Source organism: Chrysochloris asiatica, unplaced genomic scaffold (assembly GCF_000296735.1).
Source record: "Chrysochloris asiatica unplaced genomic scaffold, ChrAsi1.0 scaffold00360, whole genome shotgun sequence".
In the NCBI taxonomy this organism is placed as follows: Eukaryota; Metazoa; Chordata; class Mammalia; order Afrosoricida; family Chrysochloridae; genus Chrysochloris; species Chrysochloris asiatica.
The window spans coordinates 1,894,685-1,900,405 of record NW_006408878.1 but is presented as its reverse complement, the minus strand read 5'-3'; the positions used below and the strand labels follow the sequence as shown (position 1 = coordinate 1,900,405).

At 37.3% G+C, this 5,721-nt stretch overlaps 1 protein-coding gene across 1 annotated transcript in view; it reads left to right on the top strand.

Moving 5' to 3' along the window:
• Nucleotides 1-5,721, top strand: part of PDE4D (phosphodiesterase 4D, cAMP-specific) — a 2,172,274-nt gene that overhangs the window by 343,011 nt on the left and 1,823,542 nt on the right. The gene's annotated exons all lie outside the window — the stretch shown is intronic.

Genomic DNA, 5,721 nt, shown 5'->3' with positions numbered 1-5,721 from the left:
TGTTGATGGTTGATCCAAGAAGAAAGAAATCCTTGACAACTTCAATTTTTCTCCGTTGATAAGAATGTTGTTTATTGGTCCAGTGGTGATGTTTTCTTTGCATTGAGGTACAACCTATACTGAAAGCTTTATTTCAAGTCCTCGTCGCTTTCAGCAAGCAAGCTTGTATCATCTGTATATTACAGGTTGTTAGTCTTTTTCCAATCCTGATGCCACGTTCATCTTCATATAATCTAGGATTGTTTGCTCAGCATACAGACTGAATAAGTATGGTGAAAGAATACAACCCTGATGCACACCTTTACTGATTTTAAACCATTCAGTGCCCTCTTGTTCTGTTCATATGTTCCTCATGAGCACGATCAAGTATTCTGGAATACTCATTTTCCACTATGCTATCTATAGCTTGTCATGGTTCACACAGTCGAAAGCCTTTGCGTAATCAATAAAGTGGCTATGTAAAGTAAGCACTGAACCTCAAGGTAGGTTTGAGCCATGAGGTTAGCAGTTCAAATTCACCTGCCGTTCCCCAGAAGCCCTGTACGTGGTTGTATGAGTCAGAACTGTCTCAACGGCACATACCAACAAATAACAACAGCAAACATGTTTCTGGTATTCTTTGCTTTCTTCCAAAATCCATCTGATGTCAGGAATGATATCCCTCATTCCATGTCCTCATCTGAATCTGACTTGACCCTCTGGTAGTTTACTGTTAAAGCACTGTTTGACCAAGTGTTGTTGTTACTAAGTGTTGTTGAGTCGATTCTGACCTATAGCAACCCTGAATAGGGTTTCAAAGGAGCAGCTGGTGAGCTTGTACCACCGCCCTTGCAGTTCAAATGACTTTGCAGTCTGATGCATTAGCCCACAGCGCCACACCAGGACTCCAATAGAAGAGGCAAATTATTAAGTTGATAATTTAGTATGTCCAGTGAATGATACTATAAATTTTGGCAGGGAAAAAGTTTTCCACCCCAGAGTCCTGGTGTGGCACTGTAGGATTAGCACAAGAGTGCTAACCATAAGGTCAGTGGTTCAAACTCACCAGCCTCTCCTTGAAAACCCTATATAGGATTGCTATGAGTCAGAACCAACTTGACAACACTTACTGACTTGACTACTGTTCTAGAGAAATGAAAACAAATGTCCACAAAACCTTTGTACATGGGTGATCCTAGCAACTTGATTTGTAATAGCCTAACTGGAAAGTTCTCAGGTGTTCTCCAACAGGGGTCTGCATAAAGACACTATGGAACATGACTTAGTAATAAACAGAAACAAATTACTAATGAATGCAAAAATATCAATAATTCTAAAAAACACTAGACTGAGTGAAAGAAACTAGACACACTATTGTAATTATATGAGATTCTAGAATAAGCAAAACTCACCGAAAGTGCTTCATATCAGGATCAGTGGTTGCTTTATGCAAAGGCGGGGTATACTGACTAGAAATGGGGACAAGGAAATGTTCTTGGGTAATGAAAATGTTCTCTCAGATGTTTCAAAATTAAATGAATAGTACATTTATGTCCTGAAGAATTTTAGGTATGTGAACTACACCTCAATAAAAAATACAAAGCATAATTGAAGTGCTACAGGAGGTATAAACAAATGATACGTTACAATCGATGAGAGAATTTAATATGTACTGGCAAAGGGAAACTGTTAAGGGGATGGTATTAGTTTTTTATCCCAACAAGTCAAACATAGTAACTATAGATACTTTTAACAATAGCAACTTTAACTTTGGTGTTTATTTCCCACCGTCTAGAATTACCGATGGTTTATTTATTTTTGATCATTTATTAGTGGGGTAATTTTGTACATTTTAGAAATAGATTTAAATGTTTGATATTTGATATTTTGTAAATTGTGTATGTGTGTGGTTGATGTTAATGTGCAGACAGTTATATAGATTACTAAAAGCTCTTCTTTTTAAGCATCATTTTTCAATAGTTTTATGATAATCTGATTTTAGGACTATTCCATGGTTTATGTGATTTTTCTGATGATGATGTATGTTTAGGTTTTTTCCCAATTATTTAAGTAAAACAGTGAAATTGTACATCAGGATTTTTCTTTAGTATTTAAAATTATTTCTTTAGACTAGAGTTTCGGAAATGTTAAAGGCTGTAACTTACATTTCCATATTGATTTCTAGCGAGTTTGGATAATTTTATACATCTATTGTTGTTGTTGTTGTTAAGTACCGTGGAGTCGGTTCCAACCCATAGTAACCTTGCACATCTATTAGTCATGTATAAAAGGAATTATTTGACTGTATTTTGGCTAGGTGCTAAGTATATTGAATATTTTGCTCATGCATTTATTAACCTTTGTAATTGAGAATAGTTACAGTTGAATTAGGCTACAGAAAATGAGTAGATTTGAAATGTCAATTGGATTTCAAAAGGCAAAAATGGGGAAGGGTATTTCTGCAGTGTTAATGACATGGCAAGGAAAAAATGTGCAAAGTCAAACTTATGGAATTGCAAACAGTTAAGTAAAAAGCTTAGAGCAATGGTTCTAAATCTTGGCTTCACAGTACAATTATCTGAAGAATATTTAAAAATTCCAATGTCCAGGCTTTACTGGGACTCCTGGTATGGTGCTGTAGGATCATTACTAGACTACAAACCATAGGTTGGCAATTCAAACCAGCTGCTTGTTATAGAGACCCTGTATAGAAATCCTATACAGGGTATCTATAAATCATATCTAGTTTAGAGGTCAAAGTAGTTTTTAAAACTCCCCAGATGATTTAAATATGCAAACAAAATTGAAAACTACTAGTGTAATATAAAAGGAGCTCTGGTAGCATATTGGATTATGAGCTGAGCTACATAATCAGAAGGTCAGTAGTTCTAATTTACCAGCTGCTCAGTGGGAGAAAGATGAGACTTTCGGCTCCTGAAAAGATTTACAGCCTTAGAAACCCTACACAGGGTCTTTATGAGGCAGAACTGACTCCATGACACACAATCATCACCACCAGTATAGTGTGAGGGGAAATGGAGACTTTATAATTAGAACTAATATGGAAAAGAAGGAAGGCCAGTGTAGCAAACTGTCATGCTCTGGGAAGGACTACGGACTCTCTAGGCAATTTAGTTAATGTTGCTAACACTCTTCCCATATTCCCTGGAGCCCTTTGCATTTTTTACGCACCTATACTCCCAACTCCTGATGCCACTATAGGATAAGCACTGGACTGCTAACCACAAGATCAGCAGTTCAAACCCACCAGCTGCTCCTCAGGAACCCTGTACTGGGTCACTATGAATCAGAACTGATGGATGACACTTAACAATAAGATATGCATGTTGTTGAACAACGATAAGGAAGACCATAGACTAGTGCTGGGGAATGTCCAGCCCATGGACCATATGTTGTTCTTGTTACATTTTATCGAGTCGACACCGACTTATAGTGACCCTATGCACAGCAGACTGAAACAATGCCCAATCCTGGGTCAACCTCACTACTGTTGCCACGCTTGAGTCCATCAATGCCGCCACCTGGCCAATCCATCTTGTTGGGAGTCTTCCTCTTTTTCTCTGACCCTCTACCTTCCCAAACATGATATCCTTCTCCAGCGATTGGTCCCTCTTGACAATATGTCTGAAGTATGAGAGACGAAGTTTGGCCATCTTAAGCCTACAGAATCATTTGGTCTGGCCCTGCCAAGGCAATTGCAGTTTCAGCCATCCCATTAGGGGTGAGTTAATTAAATGTTTGACCAAATACAGCAGGGAATTTTTAAATTAGTAATTTTGTAAGGCCCGCAAAAGATGTTATAAATATCCAAATGGCCCTTGATAGATAAAAGCTTCCTCAACCCTGCAACAGAAGAATCAATGCATTTGAATTATGGTGTTGGAGAAGAATACCATGGGCATCCAGAAGAACAAACAAATCTGTCATGGAAGAATTACAGCCAGAATGAAGTTCAAGCCCAGCTGGTTCTGAAGGAACAACTTAAATCTTTTTGTTTCCATAAAAATTTACAGCACCAAAACCCCTTACAATGAGTTTCGATGAGTTGGAATCGACTCCATGGCAGTGCGTTTTCGATACACACCCAGCCAGCGGTTAGCTCTTGTATTTCCCATGGATCAGTTGGTCTCAGGTTGCCAATTTCTGTCTTTCCTGAGTGATACCTAAAAAGCATCTGGGTATTAGAAATCATCAAAAATGAAATTGAATGCATAAAGATTGACACCCTAGGTAGGCATTAGTGAACTGAAATGGACTTGGTGTTGGCCACTTTGAATCTGACAATCACATGGTTTACTACGTGAAGAGTGACAAATTGAAGAGGAATGGCATCACATTCATCATAAAAAAATAAAAAATCTTTCAAGATCTATCTTGAAGTACAATGCTGTCTGTGATTGAATAATATCATACGCCTATAAGGAAGACCTATTAGTACTGCTATTATTCAAATTGACCCATCAGCCACAAAAATTGTTGTTGTTGTTAAGTATCGTGGAGTCAGTTCCGACTCATAGTGACCCTGCACAGGGTTTCTGAGGCTGTAAATCTTTATGGGAGCAGAAAGCCTCATCTTTCTTCCATGGAATGGTTGGTAGTTTTAAACTGCTGACCTTGAGGTTAGCAGCCCAATTCATAACCAAAGTTAGTGATGGTGAAATTGAAGAATTCTGCCAATTTCTTCAGTCTAAACCTGATAAAATGTAGTAAAGATCCATTGATAATTACTGGTGATTGGAATCCAAAAGCTGGAAAAAAGAGGAAGAATCAAAAGTTGGAAAATATTGCCTTGGTAATAGGAATGTTGCTGGAGATCATATAAAATTTTGTAAGACCAACCACGTATTCATTGCAAATATATTTTCAACATAAAAGGCAACTGTATACATGGACCTCACCTGATGAAATACACAGGAATCAAACCAACCACATCTGTGAGAAGAGACAATGAAGAAATTTCATATCATCAGCCAAAACAATGCCAGTGTCCAATTGTAGTATAGACCATCAGTTGCTTATATGCAAGTTCACACTGAAGCTGAAGAACATTAAAACAACTCCATGGCATCCAAAATATGACCTTGAATATATCCTAGTGGAGTTTAGAGACCAGCTTAAGAACAACTTTGATACATTAGACACTAATGTTCGAAAACCAGAAGAGTTGTAGGATGGCATAAAGAGTATCATACATTAAGAAAAAAAAAAGGCCATTAAAAAGACAGAAAATAAAGAAAATGCAAAATGGCTCATAGAATAGACTCTTAAAATTGCTCTTGAATGTAGAAATGAAAGTAATTGGGAGAAATGATGAAGTCGAAGACCTAAACAAAAAATGTCAAAAGGTAGTTTCAGAAGACAAACTCAAGTATTATAAAGAAATGTGCAAAGACTTGGAGTTAGAAAACCAGAAGAGAAAAATACACTCAGCATATCTCTAGCTGAACAAACTGAAGGGAAAAAAATCAAGCATCATGTTGCAATATTGGAAGATTCTATAGGCAAAAATTGAATGATGCAGAAAGTTTCATAAGAAGATGGAAGTAATAGAGTCACTGTACCAAAAATACTTGGTCCATGTTCAACAATTTCAATAGGTAGCTTATGATCAAGAGCCTGTGGTACTGAAGGAAGAAGTCCAAGCTACACTGAAGGCATTGACAGAAAAACAAGGCTCCAGGAATTTATGGAATACAAATTGAAATGTGTCAAGAAACTGAA